This window comes from Cnephaeus nilssonii (genome assembly GCF_951640355.1).
Source record: "Cnephaeus nilssonii genome assembly, chromosome: 12".
Lineage (NCBI taxonomy): Eukaryota > Metazoa > Chordata > Mammalia > Chiroptera > Vespertilionidae > Cnephaeus > Cnephaeus nilssonii.
This window is the reverse complement of record NC_137083.1, coordinates 8,618,843-8,641,760: the sequence shown is the minus strand read 5'-3', so window position 1 is coordinate 8,641,760 and position 22,918 is coordinate 8,618,843.

Below are 22,918 nucleotides of genomic sequence, written 5' to 3'. Positions count from 1 at the left end.
AGAGCAGAAAACCATACCATGTCTACAAATCCGAGCAAGCTGTAACCAGGCCGCCAACTACAAGGCAGGCATTTCCTAGCAGGTACACGTAAAGAGGTAGAGCTGGTTATGCCTTATTTTCTAGGAAAATCCACCAATACCCGGCCTTCGAAACCGGCCGGAGATTGCGGTGGTCCTTCGGGATGCGTTTTAATTGGAAGCCTCTAGGGGTCAGCACCGCGCCAAGGAAGGGCGCTGTGGCCCGGGGCAGTCGGCCCGTTTCCCCAGCCGGGAGCTGGCTGACCTCGGAAGGGCAGGAGGGGAGGGGGCAGCCCAGGTAACCACAGCGGAAGGCGCAGCGTCCTTTTCCTGGACATAAACCCTGGCTTTTGGCCCAGGTGGTTTTTCTTTCCTCTGCTTTCCTCCCTTCCATCTTTCGCCACGGCTCCCACACCCCCTGTGCACTCTGTCGGCTCCATAAACGCGTCTTGCTGACCCATCGGTGACACGTGGCATTTCGCTCCCTCTGGAAGGCTGGGGAGATGCAGAGGAGACGGACGGAGCAGTTCCTCCGCTCTGTGTGCCAGAGCGGGGCAGCCTGGGCCTGCTGCTGATTAGCCACGGGCTCTGCCAAACCTGCACCTTCCACCCCAGCCGCAGGGCAGGCCGCCGCGGGCAGGGCCCGACCACAGGCTTCCGCTTGGAACCCGCAGCCGGCTCCCGGGTCAGGCGCGGTGGGGAAGGGTTTGAGCATCTACAGGAGACCTGGGCATAATCGATGAAGTCGGGAGTCCCCCAAAACTGGTGGGCACTCCTGGGGGCTCCAGGGCACAAGACCGGAGGAGGCCAAGTCCAAACCCAGAGGCAGCCTGGGGAGCTCCCAGCTGCCCCCAGAGTTGCCCCGGGGTTTCCTTTCAGCCCAACAAGGAACAGAAGATCTGGGCCAGCAGGGTTGTTGAAATGACTTAGTGACTGTAAAATGGAACCCGTGGGCCGCAGGGCTACAGAAACCCAGCCTGCCCGCCTCGGTGCCTCCGTCCTTGGTCCTGCCCCCTCCAGAGCCCTCCTCAAGGCCATTGCAGACTCTTCTATAACAGAAGGGGCTGCTCCAGAGTCTTCGCAATGAAGGGGCTGTGAACTCCCCCCGGAATAACCAGCAGCAAAATCCACTCTGTGGTCAGGCCAGGGCTGAGTAAGAAGAAAGCTCTCGTCTGCTCACACCTGGGAACGGGCAGTAGCGTCACCATCACGCGCCCACAGCTTCCGTGTCCAGCCTGCCTTCTAGAACTTTCCTTCCCACCTCTGTGCAGAGGCAGCGTGCACTCCCTGGGGACCCTGCCTCGGCTGGGTAGTTCTCCTGCGTGTCTTAGATCAATGCGTGGAGATTGGAGAACACGTTTCAAAGGCAAACTTCATTCACGCTGAAGCGCATCTCTTTGGATGATCTACCGCCATCGCCGCCACAACGTTCCTGTAGCAAACATTGGTGCCCACACCTGCTTTCCTCCATTCTGAGAGCCGGGTGTCGTCAGCAGCTCCCCGTGATTGTGATGGGGACCCCCTGGTCCTGGCAGGTGGGTGTGGGCTCAGAGGCTGCAGGGAGCGGGACGTGTCAGACCCAGGAGGGGGTGCTGTTCTGTCCTCCGATGCTGCGAGGAGGAGGGGAGGGAGGGGGGCAGAAACGGTGAGTCAGACAACCTTTGAACACGTAGTCTTGCAAGGAACACGAAGCTGTGGGGTTCGGGAAGAGGAGGTGACAGTGTCTCACAGAGACGAGGAAAAGCTGGTTTCCCAGATCTGACTCTTGCTCGCATATGACCTCGGTCTTTAACCTTGAGCTTCCCCTGCTCGGAAGTGTGAAGGGCCACTCGGAGCCTCGGCTACAAGGGGCTATAAAAATACAAACTGTTGTGAAGAATGGACTTTAATTTGGGGTCTGGAGAGTGTGCGTTCCACAGCTCCTGGCTGCAGTCCTCCCCGGAATATAAATCTAATTAACCGAAAAGGACCGGGGCCACGTCTCCCGCCAGGTCTCACTCTGCTGCAGGACGTCAAGTTGAAGGCACCCTAATGAGGGCTGTGCAGCCCGCCTTTCCCCCCACACTATCTCCTCTCTCCCACCTTGCTGGACACAGCACTTCATAATTCAAAGCTCATCTGAATGTCACAGGGGGGTGTAATTGAGTCCTTTACGAGGCACACCACTACCTCAGGAGCATGGCCTTCCTATCTGCAGGTGGCCTTAGCGTGCATACTGTGTAAAAAGAACTGTTACCTAACCCGTGCCTTTTACAAGCTGCCTTGTACATTGTAGTTAAAAACGGTGATTAGGCTGAGGAGGGGGCGGTACTTGGGGATAGAGCTAACCAATCCTGATGTCTTTTGACGTCCTCTTCCTTCCAAGACTGTTGCTGACCCTGGCCAGCTCCCAAGTGACTCCCGGAACTGGTTACCGAAAGGGCTAAGTGAGATCACGGTAGCAATTGGGTGTAAAAGTCCACCCACACAGGGAACAAAACAGTGTCCTCATGGTGGACGGAGGCTTCTTCTCCGAACACGCCTTGCAAGCTTTTGAAAAAGATCTGTTAGCCATAAGCACACCGAAGTGTCATCTCATTCGATGCTAATGAACTCATCCAACCCGTCCACATAGTCTGGTCTTGGGACTCTGGCTAACCCTTTGCCTAAGCCATGAACACATATCCCCTTGCTCTGAGCCCCACACTCTTCAGCTCCAGAAGCACGCAAACAAAAGTTGCCACGTGCGCTTGAAAATTCCACTTGGAAGCTCATGTTGGTGACTCTGGATAGGATTTGAGAAAAGGAAACAGACTCTGAGTGGAGTATGCTGCCAGCCGCATAGAGTTCATCTCGCTGGGGACAGTTCTGCCTGCTGCTGAGGAGAGTGTTGCAGATGTGGAGATGTGAGACAGGCGTGGAGATGTGAGACAGGCGTGGAGATGTGAGACAGGTGAGGAGATGTGAGACAGGTGTGGAGATGTGAGACAGGTGTGGAGATGTGAGACAGGTGTGGAGATGTGAGACAGGTGTGGAGATGTGAGACAGATGTGGAGATGTGATACCGATGTGGAGATGTGAGACAGGTGTGGAGATGTGAGACAGATGTGGAGATGTGAGACAGGTGTGGAGATGTGAGACAGGCGTGGAGATGTGAGACAGGCGTGGAGATGTGAGACAGGCGAGGAGATGTGAGACAGGTGTGGAGATGTGAGACAGGCGTGGAGATGTGAGACAGGCGAGGAGATGTGAGACAGGCGAGGAGATGTGAGACAGGCGTGGAGATGTGAGACAGGCGTGGAGATGTGAGACAGGCGTGGAGATGTGATACAGATGTGGAGATGTGAGACAGGCGAGGAGATGTGAGACAGGCGTGGAGATGTGAGACAGGCGTGGAGATGTGAGACAGGCGAGGAGATGTGAGACAGGCGTGGAGATGTGAGACAGGCGTGGAGATGTGATACAGATGTGGAGATGTGAGACAGGCGAGTAGATGTGAGACAGGTGTGGAGATGTGAGACAGGTGAGGAGATGTGAGACAGGCGAGGAGATGTGAGACAGGCGTGGAGATGTGAGACAGGCGTGGAGATGTGAGACAGGCGAGGAGATGTGAGACAGGTGTGGAGATGTGAGACAGGCGTGGAGATGTGAGACAGGCGTGGAGATGTGATACAGATGTGGAGATGTGAGACAGGCGAGGAGATGTGAGACAGGTGTGGAGATGTGAGACAGGCGTGGAGATGTGATACAGATGTGGAGATGTGAGACAGGCGAGGAGATGTGAGACAGGTGTGGAGATGTGAGACAGGTGAGGAGATGTGAGACAGGCGTGGAGATGTGAGACAGGCGTGGAGATGTGAGACAGGCGTGGAGATGTGAGACAGATGTGGAGATGTGAGACAGCGAGGAGATGTGAGACAGGCGTGGAGATGTGAGACAGGCGTGGAGATGTGATACAGATGTGGAGATGTGAGACAGGCGAGGAGATGTGAGACAGGTGTGGAGATGTGAGACAGGTGAGGAGATGTGAGACAGGCGTGGAGATGTGAGACAGGCGTGGAGATGTGAGACAGGTGTGGACATGTGAGAGAGGTGTGGACATGTGAGACAGGTGTGGACATGTGAGACAGGTGAGGAGATGTGAGACAGGCGTGGAGATGTGAGACAGGCGTGGAGATGTGAGACAGGTGTGGACATGTGAGAGAGGTGTGGACATGTGAGACAGGTGTGGACATGTGAGACAGGTGAGGAGATGTGAGACAGGCGTGGAGATGTGAGACAGGCGTGGACATGTGAGACAGGTGTGGACATGTGAGACAGGTGTGGACATGTGAGACAGGTGAGGAGATGTGAGACAGGCGTGGAGATGTGAGACAGGCGTGGACATGTGAGACAGGTGTGGACATGTGAGACAGGTGTGGACATGTGAGACAGATGGGGAGTTTGGAGGAACTATGAGGAGTTCAGAGTTGGACAGGTTAAATTTCAGATGCCCATTAGAGGGCCAAGTGGAGATGCTGAGCAGGCGGTTGGGTGCAGGAGTCTGGCAGAGGTTTGGGCATCATGTTTGAAGAGGAGTCTCCTAGGACTGATGGGCATTGTGAAGAGGAGTTCCGTTAATAGCATATGGTCGGGGCTCAGCGCCAAGTGTGGTGGGCAGCCAAGCCCTGGATTCCCGTGCTCTTGACGTGGCTCGTCTCTGTAACTAAACCAGCGCAGTGTCTTAATCGACCCTTCCCACCACTGGCTTCACTCGCACCTTATCAAAGGCTCCCCCATCTCTTAGCACCCCCTGCTTGTCCTCTGAATTGGCAGCTCTGCCTGGCTGAACCCTTTCATGGTCTCTGAGGCTCTCAACTTGCCCTTCTCTTGACATTTGTCTTTAGCTCCCATTGCTCCAAGCTTCGTGGCTGCAAGGAAGCCCCTCCCCCTCCTGAGTCACTCCACCCGCCCCCCTCACCCCCATTCTGCAAACTCCAGCCCAGGCAGGGCCCAGGCCCCTTATTCACTCCGGAGATGTCAACATCGGCACAATTTGGCACAATTTCTAATTTAATTCCCAGAAGGTAGACATACAGGGTGGGGCAAAAGTAGGTTTACAGTAGTGATTATGCAAAACACAGTGTATTCTTGTATTTTTTATTAATTTTGTATTACTTTTCATACAAACAATTTTTAAAAAACAATTTTAACTATAAACCTACTTTTGCCCCACTCTGTTTTTTTATTATCCCTGCCATCTTGACAGATGAGAAAATCAAGGTTTAAAGAGGCAAAATAACCTGCCCCAATCTCCCAGATGGGAAGTTTCTTGTTCTATTGCTGTGTGCCAATTTACCACAGACTTCGAAACTTAACACACGGCTACGACCTCAGTTCTGTGCATCAGGAACCTGGACCTATCTTAGCTGGGTATCCTGTTCCAGGGTCTCGTGGGCTACAGGCAGGGTGTCCCCCAGGACTGGGGTTTCATCTGGGCAAGGATCCGCTCCCAAGGTGCTCAGTAGTTGTCTTGTCGAGAGAATTCAGCTCCTTTTGAGCTGCCGGACTGAGGACTTCAATTCAGTTCCTTGCCACGGGGTCTTGTGCGACGTAGCTGATCACTCCGTCAATGCGTGTGAGCCGAGAAGGCAGAGCCTACAATCTCTTATAACCTAATCTCAGAAGTGACATCCATCATCTTTGCTGTATTCTGTGGGTAAGAAGGAACTTGCTAGGCCAACCACACTCATGGGGAGGGACTACACAGGGCAGGAAGGGGGAGGGGGATCTCAGAGCCAGCCCACCACAGGAAGTAGCCCTTGGGGTTTTAACTCAGGTCTTCCTTCTATGCTTGTCTGGATCCTACATGGGTATGCCCTGCTATGGCCTGAACAAAAGGGTGACAATAATATCACTGCTCACGTGACTCCATCAACTCAAAAATCTTTCAGCCTAGCCAGGGATATTGAGTAACCTGATATTAACAAGCAAAACATGGGACTTCCACCCTAGCGGGTTTGGCTCAGTGGATAGAGCATCAGCCCGAGAACTGAAGGGTCCTGGGTTTGATTCTGGTTAAGGGCACGTACCTCAGTTGCAGGCTCCATCCAGGCCCTGGTTGGGGTGTGTGTGGGAGGCAACCAATCCCATCTTTCTTTCACACTGATGTTTCTCTCACTGTCTCTCCCTCCTCCCACTCTCTCTAAAAAATCAATGGAAAAGTATCCTCGGGTGAGGATTAACACACACACACACACACACACACACACACACACACACACACACACACTTTAAAATGAACATGCTTTGCCAAAACAGAGTGTTGTTTAAAGCTAAGTAGCTGAAGTGATGGGGGAAGGAGCAAATGGCGCCCTGTTATAAAGGCAGCTGATGACAACTGTCATCGCTATTTAAACCAGTCCTGCATCCGTAGACCAGTGGAAAATAACCTCAGTACGCTCAGCCCATTCATCGAACGCCGCCACCCTGGAGGAGGAGGTGGGTCAGAGGAGGAGGGGATAGCCACCACAGCATCACACCAGCCTTCTCTCTGAGCCACCTTCTCCCCAGCCACCCGGGTACACACAGCTCCCAGTCTGTGTGACAGACAGAACATCCTTCCATCCTTCCGTGACAACACCTGGGAGAGAGGTGAGTGCCAACCCCCTCTTCCTACCCCCACCCCAACCAACACCACTGCTCCCTGAGAGCTGCTGACAGGACAGCGCCCAGCACGGTGGCTTCTAGGCAGCCCCATGACAGTCTCAGGCATCCCCCCTGCACCTGTTCCTGGGGCTCCTGCTGCATGGGGCTCCCTTCCTACTGCCCCCACCACCAATGATCACTTCAGTTTCCACCCCCCCCCCCCCATTATCTCATCATCTGCACCTTCTGTCTCTAACATAACCCAGATGGGTGTGTTTACCTAATAGCTATTTACTAAGAACTCATTATAGGCCAGATGTCCTTCCAGGCAGGGAGAAAGAGATGTTCTTTGTCTGTGGGCATATATGTTCATAGATACCTATGACCTAGAGGCTCAGAGCACGGCTTTGAAGTCAGATAGATCCTGCCTCTCAGTAACAGTGAACTCTACTTGGGCGAGTTATTTAAACATTCCTCTAGCCCCTGTACCCTCTTCTGTAATATGGAGATCGTTATTCCTACTGCTGGGGCTGTCGTGAGAATCACGTGAACTAAAATTTGTGGGTAACACTTAGTACCGTGCCTAGCACATAATAAATCCCTAACAATATTCCCATGTGATCAGCACAGGCAGGCCATTGGCAGTGACTCCCCATCCTCGCCACTCTGTAGCCTCCAAGAAGACTGCAGCCACATGTGTCTGGCTCCCAGCTGTGTCCTCTGTATGTGACACAAGGCCTGGCCCATGGTGAGTGCTCAACAGCCATCTGAAGAATGGCTTAATAAGTGAATAAGGAATACTGCAGTTAATGACAAAATATTTACCTAAAGCAACTTTGCAAGGGGCTCAAAGATCTCTCAGTAGCATCTAACTCCGTTTCAAAGTCTACCTCGGATGATGAGTAACAGGTTTGGCCATTCAGTTAGATGTTTGACCAAGGCCTAAAGGGTTAATCCTGCCTTGCCGGAGACCATACACTAAGTCTGGTGTGGCTAGGAGGTGGAGGCGGAGATTGTTGGACTCTCAGCCCACTGCTGCATATCTGGTATGTTGAGGTCATCTTCCCAGCCTGACTGACTGAGCAAACTGGGAACAGCCCCGCTGAATGGGGACTTCCTAATTCCTTATGACCATGGCTCATTTTGGGAAAAAACCCTATCAGTTGTCCCAGGCCTTGATGCTGAACAGCTGCCTGCTACTGTACGTGTTAGTCCAAGAGTGTGATATGACCATCCCTGGGGTTACTCCAGCGCCCCCATGGGCTGTTTTCCTGCATGGGGAGGTCATCTGCTCAAGGGCGACCAGCAGCCCTGCTTGGAGAATGATGACAAATCTCAGTGTCAGGTGATCTGGCTCCTAGTCCCAGCTGCACTCACGGTATGACCTTGGCCTTGTTTCCTTACCCTCTTCACACTTGCATTTTCTCTTCTGAAAAGGGGGGAATAAAACACCTTGCAAGGATGTAATTGAATGATGTATGACCAAAGGTTCCCAGGACAGCTCCCGAAGAATACTTGTAGAGTCTAGACCTGAATGCAGGGCCAGCGCTAACCATGCTCTGTGCTGACAGGCCCGGGAGAGTCTTCTAGTCCCCCATCTCTCCCCATAGTCTGGCCTAATCCCCATCGGCATGTTGGGCGAGACAGTGATTTTCAAGATTTATCTCCCAGAAGGACTCTTTTGTCAAGCGAACTGAACATGGACTGAAACTGAAGCACAAAGACTGTTGGGCCCCACACCCAGAGTTTCTCATTCAGTAGGTTTGGGGAGGGGACAAGATTTTGTAATTCTAAGGGATTCCTAGTGATGCTGATACCGGAGTCTGGGAACCCATTTTGAGAACTGTAGGTTTACTGCGTGCTTTCTATATGCCAGGCACTATGCCAGGCATGTTTTACCTGGAAAGTTTCATTGAATGCTCACAACTACACTTTGAGGTAGGAATCGTACTATTTATATATCTTATTTAGAGATGAAGAAACCAAAGCTTAGAGAGTCTCAGTGACTTGCTCAGGGTCTTACAGCTATTAAGTGGCAGATTCCAATCCAGGTCTGACTCCAAAGTCCTTGCTCTTAAGCAAGATGTTAAAATAAAAACGTGTTACAAGGGATGGCTACATGTATTCCCATACACTTAGGTGTATGTATTGACCCAGTACTAATAAGTTAAGGAAATGAACTGGCTCTCGGGAGGGGTTCCAGCAGAGTTGAAGTTTGATGGAGAGCAGAAAAACAAGGCCAAACAGGAATGGCTGAAGACCAGACCATTGCTTATGATGGTCTGCCCACCTGGGACACCTGAGCAGCCATACAATTTCTCGGGGTACCCTGGAGATATTGGCCAAGAAAGGCAGTACTTGTGACAAAGGACAGAAAACATATTTTACTATATTCATTTATTTATTACTTCATTCATTTACAAAATACTTACTGAATCCCTACTGGATGCTGGGTGCTGTATAGTGCTGAATATATAATGGGAAGTAAAAATAGACGTAGTCCAGGACCCTTGATGTCTATAGTGCACTTAACATAATTAAATCTAGTGGCAATTTTGTCCAAATCTTGATATTCTGCTTTGGCCACACGATTCCCTTCTATTCCAGCCCACTGGTTCTGACTCTCTCAAGTCTTATTATCTTACACTATTCCCTCTGTTTGTGGGCCTAGTGAATTTCCATTCTGACTCATGCAGTTCAACCCAATTCTGACGTCATGGTCTCAAAAGTCTGCCTTCTCAATAGATGTTTTTTATTCTTGATTATGGACAGGATCTGACTGATGTTTGATAATTGGCAACTTGGACATATGACTAATGGATAGAGATTTTTTAAACTCGTCTGCTCTTGTGTTCTCACTCATTATTGCTAATTACCCAGGGTGTCTGATATGCTAGATGGACGCTTAATTGAATGGCCTAATGACTGGGTCTGAAACGCCATATTCAGGTTCAAGAGAACCGTGGTCCTGGGAGTGAGGTTCGTGAAGGTCTCATTCCATCATCCATTCACCTTTCCTTTTAGAGTACTAGGTTTGAGGAGGCCCAATTAGATCCTGAAGACCATCTGGTGTGGTTTGATTCCAAGGGAATTTTCCCCACATCCTGAGTTTAGCATGTTTCCTGTAAAATCTCATGTTGGGGGAAACTGTCCTACTTGTTCCAAGTTAGATTTATTCACTTTGGCAATGTTATGACTTATTTTAAAAGTACTAGTAGAGAGGCTAAGTCTTGACAACTGAAAAGCCAAGTTTCGAGGGACCATATGGGAGAAAGAAGAAGAAAAGGGAGAAAGGAATCCTAGGAAAGAAAAATCAGTAAGAAATCCAAGTTTGATGTGAAACAGTTTCATAATGAGCCGAAGAGAACCTCTAGGCTGCCTCCTAGAGACACAAGTTCCTGCTATCTATTCTGCAGATGTGTTTGCACTAAAAACAAAACAAAATTTAAGCTTCAGAGTAAACACTCGCCATTCAGGACAGACATAGGGACTCTTTGCTTTGAACAAGTGGCAGCAGACAGTCTTCTAGAGTTGGTCCGGAGAAAGTTTTTGTTTTTTTGTTTTTTTGTTTTTTTTTTGTTTTTTTTTGTTTTTTAATAGTGGTAAATTGTTTTTATTTACTTTTTTTTTTTTAATTTCTTTATTGATGAAGGTATCACATATTTGTCCTCGTCCCCCCATTCCCATCCCACACCCCTCCCCACACATGCCCCCACCCCCCTGTTGTCCTTAACCGCTGGTTAGGCTCATATGCCTGCACGCAAGTCCTTTGGTTGGTCTCCCCCTTTACCCCCACCCTTCCCTACCCTCCCCCTGAGGCCCGACAGTCTGATCCATGCCTCCTTGTTTCTGGGTCTGTTCTTGTTCATCAGTCTATGTTGTTCATTATTTCCCCTAGATGAGTGAGATCATGTGCTATTAGAAATACACTTATAAGAACCGAAAATGAGACAAGCAATAATGGTTATGGTGACAGGCAAATGAATCAGTGTGTAGTGAGTTTTTCGGAGAAAGTTTTTGAAACAAAGATTATAGTGATAGCTGGCACATGGGCCTGTGGAATGAAGTAAGTGCTTTCCAAGAGAAAAAGAAAAAAAGGAACTATTAGAAGAAGAAAGAAAAAAAGAAGCCACCCACACATCCAGTTCTTTTGGTTAATGTCAGATTTTACTCACCAATCCTAACAGACCCACCAGTGATCACTCTTATTTGGGCATTTCCAGTGAAAAAGAATCCAGTCTGTGAAAAGCCCCAGTGGTTGTGTTATGAAAGATGCTGTTTTTATTTTGGCATAAAATTAGCCTGGGCTGAAATACCCCCAGCTAGAGCATTCATGCTGCCCACTCAGGCCTGGCTCTGCCCTTTGGCAGGGCACCCCTATAGTATGCCTTGGCCCTCTCCCCAGGTTACCTGGCCAGGTCCACGTCAGCGCAGTGGGGGGGAGGAGGATAAAGATGATGAGTTGGTATAGCTGAGTGTTTAAGAGCTGAGGTTCTAAAGCCAGAAAGATCTGGGTTCAAATATAAAATCGGCCTCTTTCTATGTGACCATGGGCCTCCGTTTCTTGTTCCTGAGGCTTAGGCTGTAGAAAAGTGAAAGCCTAGATTTGAATAGATAGATAGATAGATAGATAGATAGATAGATAGATAGATAGATAGATAGATAGATAGATATAGATAGATAGATAGATATCAGAGAGAAAAGAAGAGGGAGAGATAGAAACATCAATGATGAGATAGAATCATTGATCAGCTGCCTCCTGCACACTCCCTACTGGGGTTTGAGCCCACAACCTGGGCATGTGCCCTGACCAGGAATCGAACCATGACCTCCTGGTTCATAGGTCGATGTTCAACCAATGAGCCTCACCAGCCGGGCCAGAACGGACTTTTTAATGTATTTCTCAGCTCTCTGCAGTGTCTCTTCATCTCTGAGGCAGGCTGGGTGTCAGGCTGACTGATGGGGAAAGGACACAGGGTAGGAGGATGGAAGGAAAGGGGACAAACACATCCGTGTGGTACCTGACCACACTAGGAAAAGCACAATGCTGTGACTGACCAGGACACCGCAGCTCCCCGCCGCCAGGACTGGGGAACCTGTTTCACATACCCCGGAAGCCTACACAACCCTGCAGACAATTTGAAGTTTGCAGAGAAAACTGTGCACATGTCCCCATCTAGTCCACCAGATGTGGACCCATTTCAAAGTAATAGCCAAACCAGCAAATAGTGCCTGTCTCTGACCTGCCGCTGACATGAGTGTCAGATGCCACCCATCCCCATGACCAGCCGAGAGTCTATCCCAGAGCAGCGAAACGTTGCTGTGTCTCTGGGAAGGAGTGCACGCTCAGCCCAAGCTGAGGTTGGCAGCTCCACCCGTTGCCAGCCTTTACAAGACCACGCATCAAACTTCGGGCTGTCTGGTCCTTCTGGTCGACCTGCCAAGCCTCACTTGCAGGGTATGTGGCTATTGTAATTCCTATGGCACATGGTCAGGGTCACCTTTCAGAGAAAAAAGGGCCAGCATCCCATTTCTGGTGCAAACATATTGTGAGTTGCAAATCCCTGTTCCACGTGCATGAAAACGCTATCAATAAACTTCAGACAGAGACGTCTTTCTTAAAGTGAGTTTGGTGCAAAAACACTAGATATTACCTGAAAATAGAATTCTGTGATCAAATTTAGCCAACTCATCTGAGTCTCTCATATACGGCTGTACGTTGCAATGCCCAAGATGGGGTGTGATATGTGGTACTGACTAATTCGCTTGGCCCCCAAGACTTTCTGACACAGATAGCTCCTGGGGCTGTTGTACGCAGGTCACCCGTTGAGGAATGCTGGGACCGTGCACGCTGCTCTTGTTACAGTATGTTGCTCTGTGGTTCTGACCGCTGTGGTTTGTGGTTAGAGAAAATATTACATTGTAGAAGCTAAGAGACTAAGAAGCAGCAATTTGGAATCACTATCCAGGCCAATCTAATTCTTCCAGTAAATGTCCAGATACTAAAAAAATAAAATAAAAATCAATGGCTGGATGATGTCCATTACTCTTTGCAGACTGGGCTCCTCTGGCTTTGTTACTGTCCCTCCAGGGTCCAGGCTGTTTCTTTTATTTATAGTTTCTTTATTGAAGCACAAGTATAGGCTTCAATAGCCCTAAAAGATGGGGGGTGGGGGGTTGTCACATGGGGTATCTCTGAGTCTTCCAGGTGCTAAATCAGTAGCTGATTCATTACTAAATAAATTCACACACTTAGTGTATAGCACCTCCTATGTACTGGGCCCGACAGAAAATACAAAGTTAAAAAGGCAAAGTCTTTATTTTTTTAATAGCTTCTGTGCCAGCTCTGATGTCTTCAGCCATTTATGTTCTAGAAAACATTACAGTAACACATTTATAGATAAAAACAACCCATCTGGAGATGAATGAGATACACAGCTGGTTCCAGTTTGGGTGCTCTGAGGTGAGACACGGTTCCAAGGTAGCAGAATAAGGAAGGGAGAGCATGGCTTCACTCCCACTTCATTTCGGTGAACTTCTTAGAAGAGGTGGTATTTCGAAAGATCTGAAATAAGGATACTGGATGGCTCCCAAGGTGAGTTGATCAATAAACGTATAAAGATCCAGGCTTGGAAATGCTAGCACCATGAACGAATGGAGGCAGCCTGCTCCAACAGCTCAGTTGCGGTGATGCTGGGTATTCTGAACGTCTTTGTTCACTGTTGGAGACAACTTCTGCTGTTATTTCCTAACGCCCGCTGTTGTGCACTGTCAGGCCAGTGTTTCATTATCGTCTTGGCCCTTCATCAGCACGGTTCATCCCAAGATGACAGGGTCTTATGAACAGAAATCGGGCCTTGGACCAAGTTTGTAATAAATCCTGAGCTTCATTAGCTAGGTGAGGAAAAAGGACTGACTCCTGGATGACAGATTGGCCTTGGAGGAAGAGGGCAGACTCCATGCGGCTTTCAGAAAGGTTCTGTTGTGAATTTTGACTGATCCGTGAGGCAAATATTTTTTCGGGGGGAAGTGGTGTGGAAGGAGGGCAGTAAGAGGCAAAGGAGGAAGAGGGGAAATTGGGGGTGGATGTTCCCTCCATACACTGTTCCAGCAATATCATTTGAGCCCCCGGAGAAATGTTAGCATGGTCTGATGCTTAATAAATAGTAAAGGAGAAATTAATTTCTATCTGAGCCCAATTAAGGTCTATGGGAGGAACTGAGACTTTGTCTCTCACTCAAAATGAAGCAAAGTCTATTAATCATGTTAGATGGTGACCTGGCTGTGGTTGAAAATATTTGTGTTGTTTGTATGTAGAATTGTAGGTAAACCATTCAGGACTAGTGTGTGGGCAACAAGAAATCTAAACATAAGAGAGAAGAGAAAATGAAAAAGCAGTGGTAATTATAGACTTGGATTAATACCACAGTTTTCAAAGGATCCCAAACAACTTCAGATTCAATTGAATTCACTTTGCCAAGGACTCGGACCCATTCCTGACCCACCTATCAGCAGGCTGGCTGCTGTTTCCTGAGGAATGTTTCCTGAATCAGCCCTTTCTCCTTGGTCCTTGGTACCAAAGCCTGTCTTGTTCTCTGAATGTTGTCGCCATCGTTGTGTGGCCACAACACTCAGTCAGGCCGCTCTGTGTCTCTGCTCTTCAATCCATCTTATTTGACTTTGCCACATTCATGCGCTCATTCATGTTTTTCTTCGTCTGTAACTGAGGAAATTCCATAGAATTGGTTAGATGACCTTTGCTGAGCCTAAACAAGGCACTTCAAACCAAATGTGTGTCCTTGTTTATTCAGTGGCCTGCTGAGGCAGGTAGGCCCCCAAATTTGGTTTCTTTAAGTGGCCTGGAATCTTTGCATTTGACTAAGAGAGAGAGGTGGTGAGCTGCAGGGTTCTAAGCCAGGAGACTGTAGGTGCCTGGCTCTGGTTCCTGGACAGTTTTGGAGCCCTTCTGGAGAGGAGGCTTAACGACTAAAGCTGGAGAAGTTGTTCTTATAAAGTGGCCTGGGATACCGGAATACGACAGCAGGGAGGAGGACGAAGGGGCGATGCCCAGACAATGCTGCTCAGTCCTCTCTCCACCCTGCCAGGTGACAGTATGTCATAGAACTGAGGGGCTCACTTTCCCTTCTTCTGCCGAAAATTCAGCTTGGCAGCTTTGAGGACAGGAGCCTGTGATGGACAACCACAGGCTGATCGGGAACCTGGTGTGGGCTTATGAGCGGGCCATCATATGCTCTACCGAGGGAGAATAAACTAAAACAAAAAGAACAAGAACAAGCCAGTTAGGAGTTCGAGACAGAGACTCCTGGTGACCACCAGGATCCATGTGTTCTGCTCTCATAGACACAGCTCACCCGAGGATATGTTTTTATTGATTTTGAGAGAGAGAGAGAGAGAGAGAGAGAGAGAGAGAGAGAGAGAGAGAGAGAGAGAGAAACATTGATGTGAGAGAAACATCCATTGGTTGGTTGTTCGCAAATGCTCCTGGACTGGGGATCTAACCTGCAACCTTTTGGTGAATGGAATGACACCCCAACAAGCTGAGCCACCTGGCCAGGGCAGAATATAGACATATATTTTAAAATCTAAAGATATTTATTGAAGCCAAGTCCCTCCTTGGGGTGGGGCCGCCAAGGCATGGAGATAGCTCATGTGTTTTTACACACCTCTGTGAGTTTTCCTCCTGCTCCGACCGAGGTCACACTGCCCGGAAGGTGACCAGTCAGAATTGTAGCCTGGGCTCTGGAGAGTCTCCTAGTCAACGCTTCAGCTTCAAATAGGAATCCATCAAGATTACCTTAGATCTGGGAGAAAGCACCTGAGTCTCTTCCCTCTTTCCTTGTTTGAGGATAAGCTGATGTGGATAAGCTTCTTGTTCAAGTGCTCAGAGCTCGATCTGAGTCAACCAGGAAGAAACAAAGACGTGTGTCACTGCTGACACCTTTCACAAGCGCCCTGCAGTACTCCCAGCTGTCACAAGTGTCCCCGTTTTACTCCACATGCAATGTGGCTCCCGTGGGACTTACATGGTGGGACACTTATGAAGATGTAGCAGGTGGCTGTGTGTGGCAACAGTGTTCTTCCCCCACTGTGAGGAGAGGGGGTTTATCCCCATAAATTCCTTTTTACTTCATCCAAAAATAATCTTTCATTATATCAAAAGCAATGTATTGTTTCGATATTGTAGAAAAGTATAAAGAAGAAAATGTAAACCTCCCCTAATAGCTACAACACTGAGGTGGCTATTCCACCCATAAGAGGCACAAACCCAGGAGGTTCCCCACCAACCAGACCTGATCTTGACACAAGCAGTTTAGGCGACATTCAGCTAGTTCCAGATGTTTATTGGAACATATGTGATGTTTACCTATAAATACAAGATTGTAAATGGTGGTTAGATGGCCCAGACCCCAAAAAGCATAGTGACGAGCAATGTAATGAGAGATCGTTGATAGTAATTCTGATCACAGATTCCTCCTAAACCCTCCTGAATCCCAGTCCCTCTGAGACCCAAATCCCAGACTTCCAAGTCTTGACCTTCCCCCTTGCCTTGGATCTCTCTAAATTCTGAGGGTGTGTAGCTTCAGCTGGGCAGACAGCAGTGGTCAAAAGCACAGTGAGAGGATTCGGGTGGGAGAGGCATAGATAGTGTCATTCACAAGTCCTGTGCTGCTGGTTTGGGAGTCAGGGTTGAAATCATGGGCTTTGGAGTCAGTGCTGACCAGGTTCAAATCCCAGTTCTGCCTCTTAATAGCTGGGTGAGTTTGAGCAGATTCCTGAACCTCTTTGAGTTTCCAATTTTCTCATGGTTAAAAATGTGAATAATTATTCACATCCCTAGGGATTTATGTAAAGATTAGATGAGATAGGACATCATTTCTCAGACTTGAGAAAGATACTATCTTACAGATTCCCACTGTTGACTTAAATTATTTAAATTAGGATATTTCTTAAATTTCAACAAATACTCATACTACTATAAAACCAAAGGTGGGCTTACAAATAAGTAGAAACCAAACAACAAGCCAACAAAATTAAAATTGACTGATGGGATGGATGATGTTATTTTGTAAAAATTAATGCAGCTTCTTGACATGTTAGTTTTAGTGAGTGCCAAGCCGTGCTTCTTGGCATCCAGAGCCCACCATATGCCGTGCCATCATTCCACTCGCCTACCAGCTTTCTCTAGTCTAGACATTGGAAAGGGGAGAACTGGAGACTGGATGTAGCCCCTGACATGTCCCATTTGCCCCTCACTGTGGATATTTCTCTCTTTTCCGCATCCAGCGCAGCTAGAGAGCGGTCTGGTTCCTGAGTAGGGGCGGCTGGGGATTGAGAAAATGAAAGAAAGAGACAGACACAGAGATAGAAGGAAAACACTGGGGCTGGGTGGAAACGCTGTCCTCTGATGGAGAGCCAGGGACAGGAACCCAGAGCCAGTACAGCATGTTTATTTTATAAAACAAAAAAAAACAGGAAGTTTTACTAAAAGTCAGGACAAAGGAGATTATGTGCATTCTTGGGTGGGCCCGAGTCATATTCATTCCTGGTGCTTGGCTGGATTTAAATAACAAAACCCACCCCCTGGCACCTGGGCTGAAGGTCAAGCTGACAACACTCCTGCCTTTTGGCAAAGTGTGTTTCCAGGACGTGGCTTTGCCAATGCCACTGGATTCAGCTGACAATAATTAAAGAAATGCCCATGTGCCTTCCCAGGTGCTCTCTACACCTCACAGTATTCCTTCTTTTTCAATTACTTGCCAGTAGAAAAGAATCAAGGAATTTCACAGGAAGTCTGCCTTTTCAGTTTCTCTTGGAGTTGAGTGGTGGCTCCCTCCAGCCTGAGCCCTGGCTTCTAGTTTGTCCCCAACCCCACATCCCTTGCTGTACTCAGGTGTGTAAGCCACCAGCCCCCGTGGTGCCTCCTTAATCCACTGCCTCCTCTTCCTCTAAATTTTAGTGAGCACCAGGTAGACTGCACCATCAGAACAATTGCATGGCTGGCAGAGACGGACGAGAAGCAGGGGCCAGCCGGGAGTGGGAGACGCTGCTAGGAGAAAGGAAAGCCAACATGGCCAGGAAACCTGTAGCATTCAACAGACATTCCGTCCAAAAGCTGAGCTCGGCGGACCGCGATGGGCAATGCCCTAAGTACCTAATAGTGAAGTCGATTCAAAACAAAACTGGTTTTTTCTTTTACGAACAAAAAGCACTTAAATAACACTGCAGCCTTCAGCAAAGCCGCAGAAAGGAACCATTCATGTAGTGTGAGCTTTCAGGCTGGGTTTCGCTTTCGGCAGGCTCTCGGTGGCAGGGTGTGAAAACGGGTGTTTCCTCCAGCTCCTCTCTGTGCAGCATGCAGACAGCCGTGTCAGCACTTTCGCTGCCAATGTTTTCCCGCCTCGCACATCACTACATCCACTGACATTGATCTCGAGCGAACTTTCAACAAAGACATGTCTTGTCTTTACCACCCACTTAGCCTGCTGCTGTCTGTCGGTTGCGACATTTCTGTCTGTCCTTAGGTCTTTGGAATCCACGGACTCTGTGTTTCATCAGACCTTCTGTCTCCTCACCCGTTATCTTTGTGCCCTTTCACATGGTGATAGGCTGTGTTCAACTTTTTAACCACGTGTTTACAGCTGGTGGCACTCCCCAAGCCCCTAGCACTTCCCTGAGTGCTGGTATTTGCATGACATTAATATGCAAAGGAGATGAAATGCAACACTTCCTTATTCAGTTGAGAAATCACAGTTCTAGGGCTGGAGATGGGCTGGTGTATTTTTAATAGATTTTTATAACACCAAGTTTTGCTCCTGGGCTCAAAAGCAAGAACATTCCCAGATGTTTGCCTGCCTTTGTTCTATTTTTCTTCCTTCCTTTTCCTTCCTCTTTCTCTCTCTTGCCCTTGATGGGGATCCGGATCTGCTAGACCCAAAATATGGCATCTTGGCATATTTATGTTAATCTGAAAACAGCCAAATCAGGAAGGTCACTCTGACTCCCTCCTTCACCCCTGAAACAGGTCATAAAACCCTCATACGGGCGGGGCCTCTATTCCTAGCGGAAAAGAGCGTCATTTGAGAACACCCCTAACAAACAGGCCTTGCTCCGTTTCCCCCAGTGGACTGCACTTTCCTCTTTGGAGTGACCTACCCCATTCCTCCACCTTCATCACAGCAGCATAAGAACACTCACGTCTGACTGGTCCTTTGGATCTTCATTTCCTTACGAAGGCTCCCAGGTCACGGAAAACTCGCACTAAGTAAGCATGCGTGCTTCTCTCCTGTTCATCTGTCTTTGTCAGTATAATTTCCAGGCCCAGCCAGGGACTCCAAGAAGGTCAAGGAAAACTTTTTCCTGCCCTGCACCCTCTCTGTTTACTATGGACTTTGGTGGATAATAATGCATCCATGTAGGTTCATCCATTGTTACAAATCCACCCTCTGGTGCAGGAGGTTAGTGGCGGGGGAAACGGTGGGTGTGTTTCTTTAGGGGTATATGAGAACTCTCTGTATTTCCTGCTCAACTTTGCTGTGAACCTAAAACTGCTCTTTAAAAAAATATATATAAGTCTAACTAGTAAATAAATATTTTAAATAATTCAATATTCACCTACTCTATGATCTTGTCATTCCATTCCTAGGTATATACACAGAAAGTGAAAATGTGTGCCCACCCAAAGATTGGTACACAGATGTTCACAGCTTTATTCAGGGGAACTGATAACTGGAAACAGCCCAAGTGTCCATCCGCGGTGGGTGGGTAAACACGCCGGGGCACTTCTCCGGGATAAGATGCACGGCGGGTATGAAGGGGAGAATGATTTCCCAACGCCTCTTGCACTCTAAGAGGAAAGGAACCTTGGCACGCTCATTCTGTGAGTGCTGCTGCCTGGCGAGGGTGAATAGGGGTGCCCTGGACTGCTTTGGTCTCTGTCCCCACCCCCAGGGAGTGTCCCAACGTGCAACATTGGGACAGACCCACAGGAAGTCACTTGCTTCGTTTCTGGGCCCCCCAAATACGCCCTAGATCCTTCCTTCAGCTTGCTCTTGTGTCCTCCACCCAAGAGGCAGGTGGAAGGAGGGCCCAGTGATATTCTCAAGGAGCCAACAGCGAGGTCATAACTGGAGAGGGACATGGGAGTGGAAAACACTCCTGCCTCACCTCTCTCATACCTTTCATGGGATTCTCAAAGGACGGGAACCTATTTTGGCAATAACTGCTCCGTTCTCAGCCTATTTCACTTACTGACGATTGTGTGACAAATCGCTCCAAAATTTAGTGGCTGGAACGACAATGACTTCTTATTTCTTAGGATTCTGTGGGATGAGTGGGCTAACGTGATTCATGTGGTGTGGGATCAAGCACTGGGAGGCCTGGAGTGGCTCGTTATTGGTGGACAAATGGTCCTCTCAACATGGTTGCTTGAGCTTCCTCATGGCATGGCTGCTAGTTTCCAAGAAGAAACGCTTCAACAGTGCAAAATCATAAATTGCTAGGACTTTCTAAGGCTCAGGCCTGAGACTAGAATGGTGTCACTTTTACCACATTCTACGGCTTAAAACAGACCCCAGGGCAGCCCAAATTCAAAGGAAAGGGGCTACACAAGCCCGTGAACAAGAGGAGGCATTGGGGCCCACCACAGTTACAGTCTGCCTCAGGGAAATGGCCCAGAGGGAGGGAGGGATTACAAAGGGCAGAGGAAACTTTTGTGTGTGTGTGTGGGGCGGGGGGGGGGGGGGGGGGGGGGGGGGGGGATGATGGGGGTGATGGGTATGTTTTTACCTTGACTGTGGGGGTGGTTTCACAGGTGCTACATATATCAAACTTATCAAACGGTACACTTTCAACTTGTGCAACTTATTCTATACCAATCACACCTCAATAACACCATTTTTGAAAAGAAAGCAATCTACTTACAGAATAGAGAAATTGTTTAGTAAATTATGGTAGGCCCATTAGGTGCAATCTTTTATAGCTGTCATCAGTGATAAGAGCATGAAGTAACGCTGGGAAATTCTGATCCATAGGCCAAGTGAAAAAAGCAGTATGAAATTCTGGGTGCACTGAAAATTTTATAAACGTGTGTGCGTGCGTGTGTGTGTATGTGCGTGCGCGCGCGCAAGGCTAGAAAGGCATCTGCCAGATGAAAATACCTTCACTGGGGAGGTAGAAGACGGACCCATTTCCCCCTTTCATGGTCTACATTTTCTGCCATGCTGCTGTTTTCTCTGTCATTCATCTCCTGATCCTTGCATTGGGCACTCACTCAGTTATCGACATGTCAGGCCTCTGCAGCTCAGGCTCTGGCCCTGCAGATCCTGCGCCCGTCCGTCTGTCTGTCTGTCTAAAGCACTTTGTTCCTGACACAGGGCCGCCTGCACTGGGCGTTAGATGGGGCCGGCAATGCCGCCGTGGAGTGCCGAGCACTCGGTCGCAGGCACGCTCCCTCTCCCATCAGGAGCCGTCGCAAACCTAAACAGGTCCGATTTCACAATTGCTTCCTTTTGAGCCATCCCGTGCCCACTTCCCTGGGCTGCACCCGTCTTATGACGCCGCTGGTTTAGCAAGCTCTGTGCCTCTGAATCACCGCCAGCTGCCAGCTCCCTGACTGTCTGCCCAGCTGCTCACCCCCATCCAGCAGAAGCGCACCAGGCTTCATGCGCCTGCCTCGCAGCATCCAAAGATAGCAAGCCAGCGACTGCGGGTGTCAGCTGCACTTCCCTCCTGCCCTCCATCTCTCCCTCCTTCCTGACACCATCTTTTCACAAGAGAAGGGGAAGCATGCTATTATTCTTTCCTCGATGTCACACAGTCACCAGGGCAATTTCCCCGCGAGATGGGCTTGGCAGACCAGCGCCAGAAATGGGGAGAGAAGAGAGTTGGGCCTTTTAATCACACCTATTGGCTCCAAGCACCCACTTTGCCCGCTGAGATGCTGCTTGCTGTCTGCTTCAGGCCAGCCCTGCCCCTCCGGATGGTGAGCGTGGAAAGACAGCCAATGGCAGGCTAACACTTACAGTTACATGGGCCAGAATGAAGTGTGGGGAGCAGGTCCATGATGAAGGAATTCCAGCCAGAGCCAGAGTGGGGCCTGCCAAGTCCCTGTCACCTGCCGGCACATGGGATGACAGGGGGGTAGGGTGGAGATTGAGTGTGTCAGGGTGCAGGGGGCCACATCTGCACCCAGCCCAGCCGTGTCCTCTGTCAGGGAGGCTTTGGGCTGTGAGCAGGCAGCCTGATGTCTGTCAAGCTGCTCCTCAAGGTAGCCAGGCTAAAACCCAACTCCATACGACACAACAGCCAATGTGGCATCAAACTAATTTGTTCTTAAAATGGGATTTTCTTTTTTTTTTTTTTTTTCAGCAGGAGGCCTTTTCTCAGAGTTCCCTGCTTGCCCTCTGCCTCTCTCCCTGTCTTGTTGGCTCCCTGCTTTAAGTTTGCATAAAACTTTTTGCAGAAGTAAGTTTTGCATGTGACACTTGCCATTGAACCCTTTGCACTCGCTTGCTTTTTTCTCGATTCCTTTATTCTAATGCTAACCGTGTCGAGTCACACTCGACATCCGAGTGCAAAAGGTTATTAACAGTTCCAGGGCTGGGGGACACTTGAGTGAGAGACGCCAAGGAGTGTGTGGTGGTCTGCTAGGTGGCAGCGGGGCCCTTGGCCCTTTCTCTCTCCTCTTCTCTCTCCCTGGTCTCTATCAGGCAGAGAAATGCAAGCAGGGGCCCAGGTGCACACCTGCTTCCCCCAGCACATTCTGGAAGGAAGTCTTCCTTGTTGTGTCCATGATTTACATAACAAAAACGTTTCTTCTCTCTCTGTTTCATTATTAGACTAAATACAGTCAGTCCTCCTTATAGAGAGGTGATTGGTTCCTGAGTGCCCAAGAGGACCCCCAAATCTGAGGATGCCTATATCCCTTATATAAAATGGCATCATCATATTTGCATATAACCTACACACATCCTCCTGTCTACTTGAAATCATCTCTACATTACTTATAGTACACAATACAATGCAAAGGTTATAGAAACAATTGTCATACGGTATAGTTTAGGGGAAAATGGGGAAAAAATGTCTATTTAGTATAGACACAACCGTTGTAGGCCTAACTACATAGCATTAATGTAACTTTTTTTCTTGAATATTTTTGATCAGAGGTTGGTTACATCCGTGGATGTGGAACCCATTAATAGGGAGAGCAGACCATGTTTCAAAACAGTTGGGAGAAAGTTATGAAGCTGAACCCTCAATGATGTAAAATCCCATT